This window comes from Hemitrygon akajei, unplaced genomic scaffold (assembly GCF_048418815.1).
Source record: "Hemitrygon akajei unplaced genomic scaffold, sHemAka1.3 Scf000039, whole genome shotgun sequence".
Classification (NCBI taxonomy): domain Eukaryota; kingdom Metazoa; phylum Chordata; class Chondrichthyes; order Myliobatiformes; family Dasyatidae; genus Hemitrygon; species Hemitrygon akajei.
Window position 1 is genome coordinate 3,772,480 of NW_027331925.1, and position 23,628 is coordinate 3,796,107.

Consider the following 23,628-nt stretch of genomic DNA (forward strand, 5'->3'; position numbering starts at 1 on the left):
TCCAAAACCTACCTGTCTCACTGTAACGTATCAATGAAGTACTACACACAAATATGCCATGAACCTGTATCCCCCCATATCCTCCGTGTCTCACTGGAATGTACCAATGCAGAACTCCACACAAATATGCCCTGAAACTGTACCCCTCCATAACATCCCTGTCTCACTGGAACGTACCAATGCAGAACTCCACACAAATATGCCCTGAAACTGTACTCCTCAATATCCTCCGTGTCTCACTGGAATGTTCCACTGCGGAACTCCACATAAATATGCCCTGAACCTGTACCCTCCATAACCTCAGTGTCTCACTGGAACGTACCAATGCAGAACTCCACACAAATATGCCCTGAACCTGCACCCCTCCATATCCTCCGTGTCTCACTGGAATGTTCCAATGCAGAACTCCACAGAAACATGCCCTGAACCTGTACCCCTCCATAACCACCCTGTCTCACGGGAACGTACCAATGCAGAAATCCACATAAATATGCCCTGAAACTGTACCCCTCCATAACCTCCCTTTCTCACTGGAACGTACCAATGCAGAAAAACACACAAATATGCACGGAACATGTACACCTACATAACCTCACAGTCTCACTGGAACGTACCAATGCAGAACTCCACAAAATATGCCCTGAACCTGTACCCCTCCATAAACTCCCTGTCTCACGGGAACGTACCAATGCAGAACTCCACAAAAATATGCCCTGAACCTGTACCCCTCCATAACCTCCCTGTCTCACTGGAACGTACCAATGCAGAACTCCACAAAAATATGCCCTGAACCTGTACGCTCCAAAACCTACCTGTCTCACTGGAACGTACCAATGCAGAACTCCACACAAATATGCCCTGAACCTGCACCCCTCCATATCCTCCGTGTCTCACTGGAATGTTCCAATGCAGAACTCCACAGAAATATGCCCTAAACCTGTACCCCTCCATAACCTCCCTGTCTCACTGGAATGTACCAATGCAGAACTCCACACAAAAATGCCCTGAAACTGTACCCCTCCATAAACTCCCTGGCTCACTGGTACGTACCATTGCAGAACTCCACAAAAATATGCCCTGAACCTGTACCCCTCCATAACCACCCTGTCTCACGGGAACGTACCAATGCAGAACTCCACAAAAATATGCCCTGAACCTGTACGCTCCAAAACCTACCTGTCTCACTGGAACGTACCAATGCAGAACTCCACACAAATATGCCCTGAACCTGCACCCCTCCATATCCTCCGTGTCTCACTGGAATGTTGCAATGCAGAACTCCACAGAAATATGCCCTGAACCTGTACCCCTCCATAACCTCCCTGTCTCACTGGAATGTACCAATGCAGAACTCCACACAAAAATGCCCTGAAACTGTACCCCTCCATAAACTCCCTGTCTCACTGGAACGTACCAATGCAGAACTCCACAAAAATATGCCCTGAACCTGTACGCTCCAAAACCTACCTGTCTCACTGGAACGTACCAATGCAGAACTCCACACAAATATGCCCTGAACCTGCACCCCTCCATATCCTCCGTGTCTCACTGGAATGTTCCAATGCAGAACTCCACAGAAATATGCCCTGAACCTGTACCCCTCCATAACCACCCTGTCTCACGGGAACGTACCAATGCAGAAATCCACATAAATATGCCCTGAAACTGTACCCCTCCATAACCTCCCTTCCTCACTGGAACGTACCAATGCAGAAAAACACACAAATATGCACGGAACATGTACACCTACATAACCACCCTGTCTCACGGGAACGTACCAATGCAGAACTCCACACAAATATGCCCTGAACCTGTACCCCTCCATAACCTCCCTGTCTCACTGGAACGTACCAATGCAGAACTCCACAAAAATATGTCCTGAACATGTACGCTCCAAAACCTACCTGTCTCACTGTAACGTATCAATGAAGTACTACACACAAATATGCCATGAACCTGTATCCCCCCATATCCTCCGTGTCTCACTGGAATGTACCAATGCAGAACTCCACACAAATATGCCCTGAAACTGTACCCCTCCATAACATCCCTGTCTCACTGGAACGTACCAATGCAGAACTCCACACAAATATGCCCTGAAACTGTACTCCTGAATATCCTCCGTGTCTCACTGGAATGTTCCACTGCGGAACTCCACATAAATATGCCCTAAACCTGTACCCTCCATAACCTCAGTGTCTCACTGGAACGTACCGATGCAGAACTCCACACAAATATGCCCTGAACCTGCACCCCTCCATATCCTCCGTGTCTCACTGGAATGTTCCAATGCAGAACTCCACAGAAATATGCCCTGAACCTGTACCCCTCCATAACCACCCTGTCTCACGGGAACGTACCAATGCAGAAATCCACATAAATATGCCCTGAAACTGTACCCCTCCATAACCTCCCTTTCTCACTGGAACGTACCAATGCAGAAAAACACACAAATATGCACGGAACATGTACACCTACATAACCTCACAGTCTCACTGGAACGTACCAATGCAGAACTCCACAAAATATGCCCTGAACCTGTACCCCTCCATAAACTCCCTGTCTCACGGGAACGTACCAATGCAGAACTCCACAAAAATATGCCCTGAACCTGTACCCCTCCATAACCTCCCTGTCTCACTGGAACGTACCAATGCAGAACTCCACAAAAATATGCCCTGAACCTGTACGCTCCAAAACCTACCTGTCTCACTGGAACGTACCAATGCAGAACTCCACACAAATATGCCCTGAACCTGCACCCCTCCATATCCTCCGTGTCTCACTGGAATGTTCCAATGCAGAACTCCACAGAAATATGCCCTGAACCTGTACCCCTCCATAACCTCCCTGTCTCACTGGAATGTACCAATGCAGAACTCCACACAAAAATGCCCTGAAACTGTACCCCTCCATAAACTCCCTGGCTCACTGGTACGTACCATTGCAGAAATCCACAAAAATATGCCCTGAACCAGTACCCCTCCATAACCACCCTGTCTCACGGGAAACTACCAATGCAGAAATCCACATAAATATGCCCTGAACCTGTACCCCTCCATAACCTCCCTGTCTCACTGGAACGTACCAATGCAGAACTCCACAAAAATATGCCCTGAACCTGTACGCTCCAAAACCTACCTGTCTCACTGGAACGTACCAATGCAGAACTCCACACAAATATGCCCTGAACCTGCACCCCTCCATATCCTCCGTGTCTCACTGGAATGTTGCAATGCAGAACTCCACAGAAATATGCCCTGAACCTGTACCCCTCCATAACCTCCCTGTCTCACTGGAATGTACCAATGCAGAACTCCACACAAAAATGCCCTGAAACTGTACCCCTCCATAAACTCCCTGTCTCACTGGAACGTACCAATGCAGAACTCCACAAAAATATGCCCTGAACCTGTACGCTCCAAAACCTACCTGTCTCACTGGAACGTACCAATTCCGAACTCCACACAAATATGCCCTGAACCTGCACCCCTCCATATCCTCCGTGTCTTACTGGAATGTTCCAATGCAGAACTCCACAGAAATATGCCCTGAACCTGTACCCCTCCATAACCACCCTGTCTCACGGGAACGTACCAATGCAGAAATCCACATAAATATGCCCTGAAACTGTACCCCTCCATAACCTCCCTTTCTCACTGGAACGTACCAATGCAGAAAAACACACAAATATGCACGGAACATGTACACCTACATAACCACCCTGTCTCACGGGAACGTACCAATGCAGAACTCCACACAAATATGCCCTGAACCTGTACGCTCCAAAACCTACCTGTCTCACTGGAACGTACCAATGCAGAACTCCACACAAATATGCCCTGAACCAGCACCCCTCCATATCCTCCGTGTCTCACTGGAATGTTGCAATGCAGAACTCCACAGAAATATGCCCTGAACCTGTACCCCTCCATAACCTCCCTGTCTCACTGGAATGTACCAATGCAGAACTCCACACAAAAATGCCCTGAAACTGTACCCCTCCATAAACTCCCTGTCTCACTGGAACGTACCAATGCAGAACTCCACAAAAATATGCCCTGAACCTGTACGCTCCAAAACCTACCTGTCTCACTGGAACGTACCAATGCAGAACTCCACACAAATATGCCCTGAACCTGCACCCCTCCATATCCTCCGTGTCTCACTGGAATGTTCCAATGCAGAACTCCACAGAAATATGCCCTGAACCTGTACCCCTCCATAACCACCCTGTCTCACGGGAACGTACCAATGCAGAAATCCACATAAATATGCCCTGAAACTGTACCCCTCCATAACCTCCCTTCCTCACTGGAACGTACCAATGCAGAAAAACACACAAATATGCACGGAACATGTACACCTACATAACCACCCTGTCTCACGGGAACGTACCAATGCAGAACTCCACACAAATATGCCCTGAACCTGTACCCCTCCATAACCTCCCTGTCTCACTGGAACGTACCAATGCAGAACTCCACAAAAATATGTCCTGAACATGTACGCTCCAAAACATACCTGTCTCACTGTAACGTATCAATGAAGTACTACACACAAATATGCCATGAACCTGTATCCCCCCATATCCTCCGTGTCTCACTGGAATGTACCAATGCAGAACTCCACACAAATATGCCCTGAAACTGTACCCCTCCATAACATCCCTGTCTCACTGGAACGTACCAATGCAGAACTCCACACAAATATGCCCTGAAACTGTACTCCTGAATATCCTCCGTGTCTCACTGGAATGTTCCACTGCGGAACTCCACATAAATATGCCCTAAACCTGTACCCTCCATAACCTCAGTGTCTCACTGGAACGTACCGATGCAGAACTCCACACAAATATGCCCTGAACCTGCACCCCTCCATATCCTCCGTGTCTCACTGGAATGTTCCAATGCAGAACTCCACAGAAATAGGCCCTGAACCTGTACCCCTCCATAACCACCCTGTCTCACGGGAACGTACCAATGCAGAAATCCACATAAATATGCCCTGAAACTGTACCCCTCCATAACCTCCCTTTCTCACTGGAACGTACCAATGCAGAAAAACACACAAATATGCACGGAACATGTACACCTACATAACCTCACAGTCTCACTGGAACGTACCAATGCAGAACTCCACAAAATATGCCCTGAACCTGTACCCCTCCATAAACTCCCTGTCTCACGGGAACGTACCAATGCAGAACTCCACAAAAATATGCCCTGAACCTGTACCCCTCCATAACCTCCCTGTCTCACTGGAACGTACCAATGCAGAACTCCACAAAAATATGCCCTGAACCTGTACGCTCCAAAACCTACCTGTCTCACTGGAACGTACCAATGCAGAACTCCACACAAATATGCCCTGAACCTGCACCCCTCCATATCCTCCGTGTCTCACTGGAATGTTCCAATGCAGAACTCCACAGAAATATGCCCTGAACCTGTACCCCTCCATAACCTCCCTGTCTCACTGGAATGTACCAATGCAGAACTCCACACAAAAATGCCCTGAAACTGTACCCCTCCATAAACTCCCTGGCTCACTGGTACGTACCATTGCAGAACTCCACAAAAATATGCCCTGAACCAGTACCCCTCCATAACCACCCTGTCTCACGGGAAACTACCAATGCAGAAATCCACATAAATATGCCCTGAACCTGTACCCCTCCATAACCTCCCTGTCTCACTGGAACGTACCAATGCAGAACTCCACAAAAATATGCCCTGAACCTGTACGCTCCAAAACCTACCTGTCTCACTGGAACGTACCAATGCAGAACTCCACACAAATATGCCCTGAACCTGCACCCCTCCATATCCTCCGTGTCTCACTGGAATGTTGCAATGCAGAACTCCACAGAAATATGCCCTGAACCTGTACCCCTCCATAACCTCCCTGTCTCACTGGAATGTACCAATGCAGAACTCCACACAAAAATGCCCTGAAACTGTACCCCTCCATAAACTCCCTGTCTCACTGGAACGTACCAATGCAGAACTCCACAAAAATATGCCCTGAACCTGTACGCTCCAAAACCTACCTGTCTCACTGGAACGTACCAATTCCGAACTCCACACAAATATGCCCTGAACCTGCACCCCTCCATATCCTCCGTGTCTTACTGGAATGTTCCAATGCAGAACTCCACAGAAATATGCCCTGAACCTGTACCCCTCCATAACCACCCTGTCTCACGGGAACGTACCAATGCAGAAATCCACATAAATATGCCCTGAAACTGTACCCCTCCATAACCTCCCTTTCTCACTGGAACGTACCAATGCAGAAAAACACACAAATATGCACGGAACATGTACACCTACATAACCACCCTGTCTCACGGGAACGTACCAATGCAGAACTCCACACAAATATGCCCTGAACCTGTACCCCTCCATAACCTCCCTGTCTCACTGGAACGTACCAATGCAGAACTCCACACAAATATGCCCTGAAACTGTACTCCTCAATATCCTCCGTGTCTCACTGGAATGTTCCCCTGCGGAACTCCACATAAATATGCCCTGAACCTGTACCCTCCATAACCTCATTGTCTCACTGGAACGTACCAATGCAGAACTCCACACAAATATGCCCTGAACCTGTACCATTCCATATCCTCCGTGTCTCACTGGAATGTTCCAATGCAGAACTCCACATAAATATGCCCTAAACCTGTACCCCTGCATAACCTCCATGTCTCACTGGAATGTACCAATGCAGAACTCCACACAAATATGCACGGAACATGTACACGTACAAAACCTCCCTGTCTCACTGGAACGTACCAATGCAGAACTCCACAAAAATATGCCCTGAACCTGTATCCCTCCATATCCTCCGTGTCTCAATGGAATGTACCAATGCAGAACTCCACACAAATATGCCCTGAACCTGTAAACCCTCCATAACCTCCCTGTCTCACTGGAACGTACCAATGCAGAACTCCACACAAATATGCCCTGAAACTGTACCCCTCCATAACCTCCCTGTCTCACTGGAACGTACCAATACAGAACTCCACAAAAATATGCCCTGAATATGTACCCTCCGTAACCTCCCTGTCTCAGTAGAATGTACCAATGCATAACTCCATACAAATATGCCCTGAACCTGTACGCTCCAAAACCTACCTGTCACACTGGAACGTACCAATGAAGAACTCCGCACAAATATGCCATGAACCTGTATCCCTCCATATCCTCCGTGTCTCAGTAGAATGTACCAATGCAGAACTCCATACAAATATGCTCCGAACCTGTACGCTCCAAAATCTTCCTGTCACACTGGAACGTACCAATGAAGAACTCCGCACAAATATGTCATGAACCTGTATCCCTCCATATCCTCCGTGTCTCACTGGAATGTACCAATGCAGAACTCCACACAAATATGCCCTGAACCTGTACGCCTCCATAACCACCCTGTCCCACTGGAACGTACCAATGCAGAACTCCACACAAATATGCCCTGAAACTGTACCCCTCAATATCCTCCGTGTCTCACTGGAATGTTCCACTGCGGAACTCCACATAAATATGCCCTGAACCTGTACCCCTCCATAACCTCAGTGTCTCACTGGAACGTACCAATGCAGAACTCCACACAAATATGCCCTGAACCTGCACACCTCCATATCCTCAGTGTCTCACTGGAATGTTCCAATGCAGAACTCCACATAAATATGCCCTGAACCTGTACCCCTCCATAACCTCCCTGTCTCACTGGAATGTACCAATGCAGAACTCCACACAAAAATGCCCTGAAACTGTACCCCTCCATAACCTCCCTGTCTCACTGGAACGTACCAATGCAGATAAAAACACACAAATATGCACGGAACATGTACACATACATAACCTCCCTGTCTCACTGGAACGTACCAATGCAGAACTCCACACAAATATGCCCTGAACCTGTACCCCTCCATAACCTCCCTGTCTCACTGGAACGTACCAATGCAGAACTCCACAAAAATATGCCCTGAACCTGTACGCTCCAAAACCTACCTGTCTCACTGGAACGTACCAATGCAGAACTCCACACAAATATGCCCTGAAACTGTACCCCTCAATATCCTCCGTGTCTCACTGGAATGTTCCACTGCGGAACTCCACATAAATATGCCCTGAACCTGTACTCCTCCATAACCTCAGTGTCTCACTGGAACGTACCAATGCAGAACTCCACATAAATATGCCCTTAAACTGTACCCCGCCATAACCTCCCTTTCTCACTGGAACGTACCAATGCAGAAAAACACACAAATATGCCCTGAACATGTACACCTACATAACCTCCCTGTCTCAGTGGAACGTACTAATGCAGAAATCCACATAAATATGCCCTGAAACTGTACCCCTCCATAACCTCCCTTTCTCACTGGAACGTACCAATGCAGAAAAACACACAAATATGCACGGAACATGTACACCTACATAACCACCCTGTCTCACGGGAACGTACCAATGCAGAACTCCACACAAATATGCCCTGAACCTGTACCCCTCCATAACCTCCCTGTCTCACTGGAACGTACCAATGCAGAACTCCACAAAAATATGTCCTGAACATGTACGCTCCAAAACCTACCTGTCTCACTGTAACGTATCAATGAAGTACTACACACAAATATGCCATGAACCTGTATCCCCCCATATCCTCCGTGTCTCACTGGAATGTACCAATGCAGAACTCCACACAAATATGCCCTGAAACTGTACCCCTCCATAACATCCCTGTCTCACTGGAACGTACCAATGCAGAACTCCACACAAATATGCCCTGAAACTGTACTCCTCAATATATTCCGTGTCTCACTGGAATGTTCCACTGCGGAACTCCACATAAATATGCCCTGAACCTGTACCCTCCATAACCTCAGTGTCTCACTGGAACGTACCAATGCAGAACTCCACACAAATATGCCCTGAACCTGTACCATTCCATATCCTCCGTGTCTCACTGGAATGTTCCAATGCAGAACTCCACATAAATATGCCCTAAACCTGTACCCCTGCATAACGTCCATGTCTCACTGGAATGTACCAATGCAGAACTCCACACAAATATGCACGGAACATGTACACCTACATAACCTCCCTGTCTCACTGGAACGTACCAATGCAGAACTCCACAAAAATATGCCCTGAACCTGTATCCCTCCATATCCTCCGTGTCTCAATGGAATGTACCAATGCAGAACTCCACACAAATATGCCCTGAACCTGTAAACCCTCCATAACCTCCCTGTCTCACTGGAACGTACCAATGCAGAACTCCACACAAATATGCCCTGAAACTGTACCCCTCCATAACCTCCCTGTCTCACTGGAACGTACCAATACAGAACTCCACAAAAATATGCCCGGAATATGTACCCTCCGTAACCTCCCTGTCTCAGTAGAATGTACCAATGCATAACTCCATACAAATATGCCCTGAACCTGTACGCTCCAAAACCTACCTGTCACACTGGAACGTACCAATGAAGAACTCCGCACAAATATGCCATGAACCTGTATCCCTCCATATCCTCCGTGTCTCAGTAGAATGTACCAATGCAGAACTCCATACAAATATGCTCCGAACCTGTACGCTCCAAAATCTTCCTGTCACACTGGAACGTACCAATGAAGAACTCCGCACAAATATGTCATGAACCTGTATCCCTCGATATCCTCCGTGTCTCACTGGAATGTACCAATGCAGAACTCCACACAAATATGCCCTGAACCTGTACGCCTCCATAACCACCCTGTCCCACTGGAACGTACCAATGCAGAACTCCACACAAATATGCCCTGAAACTGTACCCCTCAATATCCTCCGTGTCTCACTGGAATGTTCCACTGCGGAACTCCACATAAATATGCCCTGAACCTGTACCCCTCCATAACCTCAGTGTCTCACTGGAACGTACCAATGCAGAACTCCACACAAATATGCCCTGAACCTGCACACCTCCATATCCTCAGTGTCTCACTGGAATGTTCCAATGCAGAACTCCACATAAATATGCCCTGAACCTGTACCCCTCCATAACCTCCCTGTCTCACTGGAATGTACCAATGCAGAACTCCACACAAAAATGCCCTGAAACTGTACCCCTCCATAACCTCCCTGTCTCACTGGAACGTACCAATGCAGATAAAAACACACAAATATGCACGGAACATGTACACATACATAAACTCCCTGTCTCACTGGAACGTACCAATGCAGAACTCCACACAAATATGCCCTGAACCTGTACCCCTCCATAACCTCCCTGTCTCACTGGAACGTACCAATGCAGAACTCCACAAAAATATGCCCTGAACCTGTACGCTCCAAAACCTACCTGTCTCACTGGAACGTACCAATGCAGAACTCCACACAAATATGCCCTGAAACTGTACCCCTCAATATCCTCCGTGTCTCACTGGAATGTTCCACTGCGGAACTCCACATAAATATGCCCTGAACCTGTACTCCTCCATAACCTCAGTGTCTCACTGGAACGTACCAATGCAGAACTCCACATAAATATGCCCTTAAACTGTACCCCGCCATAACCTCCCTTTCTCACTGGAACGTACCAATGCAGAAAAACACACAAATATGCCCTGAACATGTACACCTACATAACCTCCCTGTCTCAGTGGAACGTACTAATGCAGAACTCCACACAAATATGCCCTGAAACTGTACCCCTCCATAAACTCTCTGTCTCACTGGAACGTACCATTGCAAAACTCCACAAAAATATGCCCTGAACCTGTACCCCTCCATAAACTCCCTGTCTCAGGGGAACGTACCAATGCAGAACTGCACAAAAATATGCCCTGAACCTGTACCCCTCCATAACCTCCCTGTCTCACTGGAACGTACCAATGCAGAACTCCACAAAAATATGCCCTGAACCTGTACGCTCCAAAACCTACCTGTCTCACTGGAACGTACCAATGCAGAACTCCACACAAATATGCCCTGAACCTGCACCCCTCCATATCCTCGGTGTCTCACTGGAATGTTCCAATGCAGAACTCCACAGAAATATGCCCTGAAACTGTACCCCTCCATAAACTCCCTGTCTCACTGGAACGTACCATTGCAGAACACCACAAAAATATGCCGTGAACCTGTACCCCTCCATAACCACCCTGTCTCACGGGAACGTACCAATGCAGAAATCCACATAAATATGCCCTGAACCTGTACGCTCCAAAACCTACCTGTCTCACTGGAACGTACCAATGCAGAACTCCACACAAATATGCCCTGAACCTGCACCCCTCCATATCCTCCGTGTCTCACTGGATTGTTGCAATGCAGAACTCCACAGAAATATGCCCTGAACCTGTACCCCTCCATAACCTCCCTGTCTCACTGGAATGTTCCAATGCAGAACTCCACACAAAAATGCCCTGAAACTGTACCCCTCCATAAACTCCCTGTCTCACTGGAACGTACCAATGCAGAACTCCACAAAAATATGCCCTGAACCTGTACGCTCCAAAACCTACCTGTCTCACTGGAAAGTACCAATGCAGAACACCACACAAATATGTCATGAACCTGTATCCCTCCATATCCTCCGTGTCTCACTGGAATGTACCAATGCAGAACTCCACACAAATATGCCCTGAACCTGTACGCCTCCATAAACACCCTGTCTCACTGGAACGTACCAATGCAGAACTCCACACAAATATGCCCTGAAACTGTACCCCTCAATATCCTCCGTGTCTCACTGGAATGTTCCACTGCGGAACTCCACATAAATATGCCCTGAACCTGTACCCCTCCATTACCTCAGTGTCTCACTGGAACGTACCAATGCAGAACTCCACACAAATATGCCCTGAACCTGCACACCTCCATATCCTCAGTGTCTCACTGGAATGTTCCAATGCAGAAATCCACATAAATATGCCCTGAACCTGTACCCCTCCATAACCTCCCTGTCTCACTGGAATGTACCAATGCAGAACTCCACACAAAAATGCCCTGAAACTGTACCCCTCCATAAACTCCCTGTCTCACGGGAACGTACCAATGCAGAAATCCACATAAATATGCGCTGAAACTGTACCCCTCCATAACCTCCCTTTCTCACTGGAACGTACCAATGCAGATAAAAACACACAAATATGCACGGAACATGTACACATACATAACCTCCCTGTCTCACTGGAACGTACCAATGCAGAACTCCACACAAATATGCCCTGAACCTGTACCCCTCCATAACCTCCCTGTCTCACTGGAACGTACCAATGCAGTACTCCACAAAAATATGCCCTGAACTTGTACGCTCCAAAACCTACCTGTCTCACTGGAACGTACCAATGCAGAACTCCACACAAATATGCCCTGAAACTGTACCCCTCAATATCCTCCGTGTCTCACTGGAATGTTCCACTGCGGAACTCCACATAAATATGCCCTTAAACTGTACCCCGCCATAACCTCCCTTTCTCACTGGAACGTACCAATGCAGAAAAACACACAAATATGCCCTGAACATGTACACCTACATAACCTCCCTGTCTCAGTGGAACGTACTAATGCAGAACTCCACACAAATATGCCCTGAAACTGTACCCCTCCATAAACTCCCTGTCTCACTGGAACGTACCATTGCAAAACTCCACAAAAATATGCCCTGAACCTGTACCCCTCCATAAACTCCCTGTCTCAGGGGAACGTACCAATGCAGAACTGCACAAAAATATGCCCTGAACCTGTACCCCTCCATAACCTCCCTGTCTCACTGGAACGTACCAATGCAGAACTCCACAAAAATATGCCCTGAACCTGTACGCTCCAAAACCTACCTGTCTCACAGGAACGTACCAATGCAGAACTCCACACAAATATGCCCTGAACCTGCACCCCTCCATATCCTCGGTGTCTCACTGGAATGTTCCAATGCAGAACTCCACAGAAATATGCCCTGAAACTGTACCCCTCCATAAACTCCCTGTCTCTCTGGAACGTACCATTGCAGAACACCACAAAAATATGCCGTGAACCTGTACCCCTCCATAACCACCCTGTCTCACGGGAACGTACCAATGCAGAAATCCACATAAATATGCCCTGAACCTGTACCCCTCCATAACCTCCCTGTCTCACTGGAACGTACCAATGCAGAACTCCACAAAAATATGCCCTGAACCTGTACGCTCCAAAACCTACCTGTCTCACTGGAACGTACCAATGCAGAACTCCACACAAATATGCCCTGAACCTGCACCCCTCCATATCCTCCGTGTCTCACTGGAATGTTGCAATGCAGAACTCCACAGAAATATGCCCTGAACCTGTACCCCTCCATAACCTCCCTGTCTCACTGGAATGTACCAATGCAGAACTCCACACAAAAATGCCCTGAAACTGTACCCCTCCATAAACTCCCTGTCTCACTGGAACGTACCAATGCAGAACTCCACAAAAATATGCCCTGAACCTGTACGCTCCAAAACCTACCTGTCTCACTGGAAAGTACCAATGCAGAACTCCACACAAATATGCCCTGAACCTGCACCCCTCCATATCCTCCGTGTCTCACTGGAATGTTCCAATGCAGAACTCCACAGAAATATGCCCTGAACCTGTACCCCTCCATAACCACCCTGTCTCACTGGAACGTACCAATGCAGAAATCCACATAAATATGCCCTGAAACTGTACCCCTCCATAACCTCCCTTTCTCACTGGAACGTACCAATGCAGAAAAACACACAAATATGCACGGAACATGTACACCTACATAACCTCCCTGTCTCACTGGAACGTACCAATGCAGAACTCCACACAAATATGCCATGAACCTGTATCCCTCCATATCCTCCGTGTCTCACTGGAACTCCACAAAAATATGCCCTGAACCTGTACGCTCCAAAACCTACCTGTCTCACTGGAAAGTACCAATGCAGAACTCCACACAAATATGCCCTGAAACTGTACCCCTCCATAACATCCCTGTCTCACTGGAACGTACCAATGCAGAACTCCACACAAATATGCCCTGAAACTGTACCCCTCAATATCCTCCGTGTCTCACTGGAATGTTCCACTGCGGAACTCCACATAAATATGCCCTGAACCTGTACACTCCATAACCTCAGTGTCTCACTGGAACGTACCAATGCAGAACTCCACACAAATATGCCCTGAACCTGCACCCCTCCATATCCTCCGTGTCTCACTGGAATGTTCCAATGCAGAACTCCACACAAATATGCCCTGAACCTGTACGCCTCCATAAACACCCTGTCTCACTGGAACGTACCAATGCAGAACTCCACACAAATATGCCCTGAACCTGTACCATTCCATATCCTCCGTGTCTAACTGGAATGTTCCAATGCAGAACTCCACATAAATATGCCCTAAACCTGTACCCCTACATAACCTCCATGTCCCACTGGAATGTACCAATGCAGAACTCCACACAAATATGCACGGAACATGTACACCTACATAACCTCCCTGTCTCACTGGAACGTACCAATGCAGATCTCCACAAAAATATGCCCTGAACCTGTATCCCTCCATATCCTCCGTTTCTCACTGGAATGTACCAATGCAGAACTCCACACAAATATGCCCTGAACCTGTAAACCCTCCATAACCTCCCTGTCTCACTGGAACGTACCAATGCAGAACTCCACACAAATCTGCCCTGAAACTGTACCCCTCCATAACCTCCCTGTCTCACTGGAACGTACCAATACAGAACTCCACAAAAATATGCCCTGAATATGTACCCTCCATAACCTCCCTGTCTCAGTAGAATGTACCAATGCATAACTCCATACAAATATGCCCTGAACCTGTACGCTCCAAAACCTACCTGTCACACTGGAACGTACCAATGAAGAACTCCGCACAAATATGCCATGAACCTGTATCCCTCCATATCCTCCGTGTCACAGTAGAATGTACCAATGCAGAACTCCATACAAATATGCTCTGAACCTGTACGCTCCAAAATCTTCCTGTCACACTGGAACGTACCAATGAAGAACTCCGCACAAATATGTCATGAACCTGTATCCCTCGATATCCTCCGTGTCTCACTGGAATGTACCAATGCAGAACTCCACACAAATATGCCCTGAACCTGTACGCCTCCATAACCACCCTGTCTCACTGGAACGTACCAATGCAGAACTCCACACAAATATGCCCTGAAACTGTACCCCTCAATATCCTCCGTGTCTCACTGGAATGTTCCACTGCGGAACTCCACATAAATATGCCCTGAACCTGTACCCCTCCATAACCTCAGTGTCTCACTGGAACGTACCAATGCAGAACTCCACATAAATATGCCCTGAACCTGTACCCCACCATAACCTCCCTGTCTCACTGGAATGTACCAATGCAGAACTCCACACAAAAATGCCCTGAAACTGTACCCCTCCATAAACTCCCTGTCTCACGGGAACGTACCAATGCAGAAATCCACATAAATATGCCCTGAAACTGTACCCCTCCATAACCTCCCTTTCTCACTGGAACGTACCAATGCAGAAAAACACACAAATATGCACGGAACATGTACACCTACATAACCTCCCTGTCTCACTGGAACGTACCAATGCAGAACTCCACACAAATATGCCCTGAACCTGTACCCCTCCATAACCTCCCTGTCTCACTGGAACGTACCAATGCAGAACTCCACAAAAATATGCCCTGAACCTGTACGCTCCGAAACCTACCTGTCTCACTGGAACGTACCAATGCAGAACTCCACACAAATATGCCCTGAAACTGTACCCCTCAATATCCTCCGTGTCTCACTGGAATGTTCCACTGCGGAACTCCACATAAATATGCCCTGAACCTGTACTCCTCCATAACCTCAGTGTCTCACTGGAACGTAGCAATGCAGAACTCCACATAAATATGCCCTGAAACTGTACCCCGCCATAACTTCCCTTTCTCACTGGAACGTACCAATGCAGAAAAACACACAAATATGCCCTGAACATGTACACCTACATAACCTCCCTGTCTCAGTGGAACGTACTAATGCAGAACTCCACACAAATATGCCCTGAAACTGTACCCCTCCATAAACTCCCTGTCTCACTGGAACGTACCATTGCAAAACTCCACAAAAATATGCCCTGAACCTGTACCCCTCCATAAACTCCCTGTCTCAGGGGAACGTACCAATGCAGAAAAACACACAAATATGCACGGAACATGTACACCTACATAACCTCCCTGTCTCACTGGGACGTACCAATGCAGAACTCCACACAAATATGCCCTGAACCTGTACCCCTCCATAACCTCCCTGTCTCACTGGAACGTACCAATGCAGAACTCCACAAAAATATGCTCTGAACATGTACGCTCCAAAACCTACCTGTCTCACTGGAACGTATCAATGAAGTACTACACACAAATATGCCATGAACCTGAATCCCTCCATATCCTCCGTGTCTCACTGGAATGTACCAATGCAGAACTCCACACAAATATGCCCTGAACCTGTACCCCTCCATAACCTCCGTGACTCACTGGAACGTACCAATGCAGAACTCCACACAAATATGCCCTGAAACTGTACCCCTCCATAACATCCCTGTCTCATTGGAACGTACCAATACAGAACTCCACAAAAATATGCCCTGAATATGTACACTCCATAACCTCCCTGTCTCACTGGAACGTACCAATGCAGAACTCCACAAAAATATGTCCTGAACATGTACGCTCCAAAACCTACCTGTCTCACTGTAACGTATCAATGAAGTACTACACACAAATATGCCATGAACCTGTATCCCTCCATATCCTCCGTGTCTCACTGGAATGTACCAATGCAGAACTCCACACAAATATGCCCTGAAACTGTACCCCTCCATAACATCCCAGTCTCACTGGAACGTACCAATGCAGAGCTCCACACAAATATGCCCTGAAACTGTACTCCTCAATATCCTCCGTGTCTCACTGGAATGTTCCACTGCGGAACTCCACATAAATATGCCCTGAACCTGTACCCTCCATAACCTCAGTGACTCACTGGAACGTACCAATGCAGAACTCCACACAAATATGCCCTGAACCTGCACACCTCCATATCCTCCGTGTCTCACTGGAATGTTCCAATGCAGAACTCCACATAAATATGCCCTGAAACTGTACCCCTCCATAACCTCCCTTTCTCACTGGAACGAACCAATGCAGAAAAACACACAAATATGCACGGAACATGTACACCTACATAACCTCACAGTCTCACTGGAACGTACCAATGCAGAACACCACAAAATATGCCCTGAACCTGTACCCCTCCATAACCTCCCTGTCTCACTGGAACGTACCAATGCAGAACTCCACAAAAATATGCCCTGAACCTGTACGCTCCAAAACCTACCTGTCTCACTGGAACGTACCAATGCAGAACTCCACACAAATATGCCCTGAACCTGCACCCCTCCATATCCTCGGTGTCTCACTGGAATGTTCCAATGCAGAACTCCACAGAAATATGCCCTGAAACTGTACCCCTCCATAAACTCCCTGTCTCACTGGAACGTACCATTGCAGAACACCACAAAAATATGCCGTGAACCTGTACCCCTCCATAACCACCCTGTCTCACGGGAACGTACCAATGCAGAAATCCACATAAATATGCCCTGAACCTGTACCCCTCCATAACCTCCCTGTCTCACTGGAACGTACCAATGCAGAACTCCACAAAAATATGCCCTGAACCTGTACGCTCCAAAACCTACCTGTCTCACTGGAACGTACCAATGCAGAACTCCACACAAATATGCCCTGAACCGGCACCCCTCCATATCCTCCGTGTCTCACTGGAATGTTGCAATGCAGAACTCCACAGAAATATGCCCTGAACCTGTACCCCTCCATTACCTCCCTGTCTCACTGGAATGTACCAATGCTGAACTCCACACAAAAATGCCCTGAAACTGTACCCCTCCATAAACTCCCTGTCTCACTGGAACGTACCAATGCAGAACTCCACAAAAATATGCCCTGAACCTGTACGCTCCAAAACCTACCTGTCTCACTGGAAAGTACCAATGCAGAACTCCACACAAATATGCCCTGAACCTGCACCCCTCCATATCCTCCGCGTCTCACTGGAATGTTCCAATGCAGAACTCCACAGAAATATGCCCTGAACCTGTACCCCTCCATAACCACCCTGTCTCACGGGAAGGTACCAATGCAGAAATCCACATAAATATGCCCTGAACCTGTACCCCTCCATAACCTCCCTTTCTCACTGGAACGTACCAATGCAGAAAAACACACAAATATGCACGGAACATGTACACCTACATAACCACCCTGTCTCACGGGAACGTACCAATGCAGAACTCCACACAAATATGCCCTGAACCTGTACCCCTCCATAACCTCCCTGTCTCACTGGAACGTACCAATGCAGAACTCCACAAAAATATGTCCTGAACATGTACGCTCCAAAACCTACCTGTCTCACTGTAACGTATCAATGAAGTACTACACACAAATATGCCATGAACCTGTATCCCCCCATATCCTCCGTGTCTCACTGGAATGTACCAATGCAGAACTCCACACAAATATGCCCTGAAACTGTACCCCTCCATAACATCCCTGTCTCACTGGAACGTACCAATGCAGAACTCCACACAAATATGCCCTGAAACTGTACTCCTCAATATCCTCCGTGTCTCACTGGAATGTTCCACTGCGGAACTCCACATAAATATGCCCTGAACCTGTACCCTCCATAACCTCAGTGTCTCACTGGAACGTACCAATGCAGAACTCCACACAAATATGCCCTGAACCTGCACCCCTCCATATCCTCCGTGTCTCACTGGAATGTTTCAATGCAGAACTCCACACAAATATGCCCTGAACCTGTACGCCTCCATAAACACCCTGTCTCACTGGAACGTACCATTGCAGAACTCCACACAAATATGCCCTGAACCTGTACCATTCCATATCCTCCGTGTCTCACTGGAATGTTCCAATGCAGAACTCCACATAAATATGCCCTAAACCTGTACCCCTGCATAACCTCCATGTCTCACTGGAATGTACCAATGCAGAACTCCACACAAATATGCACGGAACATGTACACCTACATAACCTCCCTGTCTCACTGGAACGTACCAATGCAGAACTCCACAAAAATATGCCCTGAACCTGTATCCCTCCATATCCTCCGTGTCTCAATGGAATGTACCAATGCAGAACTCCACACAAATATGCCCTGAACCTGTAAACCCTCCATAACCTCCCTGTCTCACTGGAACGTACCAATGCAGAACTCCACACAAATATGCCCTGAAACTGTACCCCTCCATAACCTCCCTGTCTCACTGGAACGTACCAATACAGAACTCCACAAAAATATGCCCTGAATATGTACCCTCCATAACCTCCCTGTCTCAGTAGAATGTACCAATGCATAACTCCATACAAATATGCCCTGAACCTGTACGCTCCAAAACCTACCTTTCACACTGGAACGTACCAATGAAGAACTCCGCACAAATATGCCATGAACCTATATCCCTCCATATCCTTCGTGTCTCAGTAGAATGTACCAATGCAGAACTCCATACAAATATGCTCTGAACCTGTACGCTCCAAAATCTTCCTGTCACACTGGAACGTACCAATGAAGAACTCCGCACAAATATGTCATGAACCTGTATCCCTCCATATCCTCCGTGTCTCACTGGAATGTACCAATGCAGAACTCCACACAAATATGCCCTGAACCTGTACGCCTCCATAACCACCCTGTCTCACTGGAACGTACCAATGCAGAACTCCACACAAATATGCCCTGAAACTGTACCCCTCAATATCCTCCGTGTCTCACTGGAATGTTCCACTGCGGAACTCCACATAAATATGCCCTGAACCTGTACCCCTCCATAACCTCAGTGTCTCACTGGAACGTACCAATGCAGAACTCCACATAAATATGCCCTGAACCTGTACCCCACCATAACCTCCCTGTCTCACTGGAATGTACCAATGCAGAACTCCACACAAAAATGCCCTGAAACTGTACCCCTCCATAAACTCCCTGTCTCACGGGAACGTACCAATGCAGAAATCCACATAAATATGCCCTGAAACTGTACCCCTCCATAACCTCCCTTTCTCACTGGAACGTACCAATGCAGAAAAACACACAAATATGCACGGAACATGTACACCTACATAACCTCCCTGTCTCACTGGAACGTACCAATGCAGAACTCCACACAAATATGCCCTGAACCTGTACCCCTCCATAACCTCCCTGTCTCACTGGAACGTACCAATGCAGAACTCCACAAAAATATGCCCTGAACCTGTACGCTCCGAAACCTACCTGTCTCACTGGAACGTACCAATGCAGAACTCCACACAAATATGCCCTGAAACTGTACCCCTCAATATCCTCCGTGTCTCACTGGAATGTTCCACTGCGGAACTCCACATAAATATGCCCTGAACCTGTACTCCTCCATAACCTCAGTGTCTCACTGGAACGTAGCAATGCAGAACTCCACATAAATATGCCCTGAAACTGTACCCCGCCATAACTTCCCTTTCTCACTGGAACGTACCAATGCAGAAAAACACACAAATATGCCCTGAACATGTACACCTACATAACCTCCCTGTCTCAGTGGAACGTACTAATGCAGAACTCCACACAAATATGCCCTGAAACTGTACCCCTCCATAAACTCCCTGTCTCACTGGAACGTACCATTGCAAAACTCCACAAAAATATGCCCTGAACCTGTACCCCTCCATAAACTCCCTGTCTCAGGGGAACGTACCAATGCAGAAAAACACACAAATATGCACGGAACATGTACACCTACATAACCTCCCTGTCTCACTGGGACGTACCAATGCAGAACTCCACACAAATATGCCCTGAACCTGTACCCCTCCATAACCTCCCTGTCTCACTGGAACGTACCAATGCAGAACTCCACAAAAATATGCTCTGAACATGTACGCTCCAAAACCTACCTGTCTCACTGGAACGTATCAATGAAGTACTACACACAAATATGCCATGAACCTGAATCCCTCCATATCCTCCGTGTCTCACTGGAATGTACCAATGCAGAACTCCACACAAATATGCCCTGAACCTGTACCCCTCCATAACCTCCGTGACTCACTGGAACGTACCAATGCAGAACTCCACACAAATATGCCCTGAAACTGTACCCCTCCATAACATCCCTGTCTCATTGGAACGTACCAATACAGAACTCCACAAAAATATGCCCTGAATATGTACACTCCATAACCTCCCTGTCTCACTGGAACGTACCAATGCAGAACTCCACAAAAATATGTCCTGAACATGTACGCTCCAAAACCTACCTGTCTCACTGTAACGTATCAATGAAGTACTACACACAAATATGCCATGAACCTGTATCCCTCCATATCCTCCGTGTCTCACTGGAATGTACCAATGCAGAACTCCACACAAATATGCCCTGAAACTGTACCCCTCCATAACATCCCAGTCTCACTGGAACGTACCAATGCAGAGCTCCACACAAATATGCCCTGAAACTGTACTCCTCAATATCCTCCGTGTCTCACTGGAATGTTCCACTGCGGAACTCCACATAAATATGCCCTGAACCTGTACCCTCCATAACCTCAGTGACTCACTGGAACGTACCAATGCAGAACTCCACACAAATATGCCCTGAACCTGCACCCCTCCATATCCTCCGTGTCTCACTGGAATGTTCCAATGCAGAACTCCACATAAATATGCCCTGAAACTGTACCCCTCCATAACCTCCCTTTCTCACTGGAACGAACCAATGCAGAAAAACACACAAATATGCACGGAACATGTACACCTACATAACCTCACAGTCTCACTGGAACGTACCAATGCAGAACACCACAAAATATGCCCTGAACCTGTACCCCTCCATAACCTCCCTGTCTCACTGGAACGTACCAATGCAGAACTCCACAAAAATATGCCCTGAACCTGTACGCTCCAAAACCTACCTGTCTCACTGGAACGTACCAATGCAGAACTCCACACAAATATGCCCTGAACCTGCACCCCTCCATATCCTCGGTGTCTCACTGGAATGTTCCAATGCAGAACTCCACAGAAATATGCCCTGAAACTGTACCCCTCCATAAACTCCCTGTCTCACTGGAACGTACCATTGCAGAACACCACAAAAATATGCCGTGAACCTGTACCCCTCCATAACCACCCTGTCTCACGGGAACGTACCAATGCAGAAATCCACATAAATATGCCCTGAACCTGTACCCCTCCATAACCTCCCTGTCTCACTGGAACGTACCAATGCAGAACTCCACAAAAATATGCCCTGAACCTGTACGCTCCAAAACCTACCTGTCTCACTGGAACGTACCAATGCAGAACTCCACACAAATATGCCCTGAACCGGCACCCCTCCATATCCTCCGTGTCTCACTGGAATGTTGCAATGCAGAACTCCACAGAAATATGCCCTGAACCTGTACCCCTCCATTACCTCCCTGTCTCACTGGAATGTACCAATGCTGAACTCCACACAAAAATGCCCTGAAACTGTACCCCTCCATAAACTCCCTGTCTCACTGGAACGTACCAATGCAGAACTCCACAAAAATATGCCCTGAACCTGTACGCTCCAAAACCTACCTGTCTCACTGGAAAGTACCAATGCAGAACTCCACACAAATATGCCCTGAACCTGCACCCCTCCATATCCTCCGCGTCTCACTGGAATGTTCCAATGCAGAACTCCACAGAAATATGCCCTGAACCTGTACCCCTCCATAACCACCCTGTCTCACGGGAAGGTACCAATGCAGAAATCCACATAAATATGCCCTGAACCTGTACCCCTCCATAACCTCCCTTTCTCACTGGAACGTACCAATGCAGAAAAACACACAAATATGCACGGAACATGTACACCTACATAACCACCCTGTCTCACGGGAACGTACCAATGCAGAACTCCACACAAATATGCCCTGAACCTGTACCCCTCCATAACCTCCCTGTCTCACTGGAACGTACCAATGCAGAACTCCACAAAAATATGTCCTGAACATGTACGCTCCAAAACCTACCTGTCTCACTGTAACGTATCAATGAAGTACTACACACAAATATGCCATGAACCTGTATCCCCCCATATCCTCCGTGTCTCACTGGAATGTACCAATGCAGAACTCCACACAAATATGCCCTGAAACTGTACCCCTCCATAACATCCCTGTCTCACTGGAACGTACCAATGCAGAACTCCACACAAATATGCCCTGAAACTGTACTCCTCAATATCCTCCGTGTCTCACTGGAATGTTCCACTGCGGAACTCCACATAAATATGCCCTGAACCTGTACCCTCCATAACCTCAGTGTCTCACTGGAACGTACCAATGCAGAACTCCACACAAATATGCCCTGAACCTGCACCCCTCCATATCCTCCGTGTCTCACTGGAATGTTTCAATGCAGAACTCCACACAAATATGCCCTGAACCTGTACGCCTCCATAAACACCCTGTCTCACTGGAACGTACCATTGCAGAACTCCACA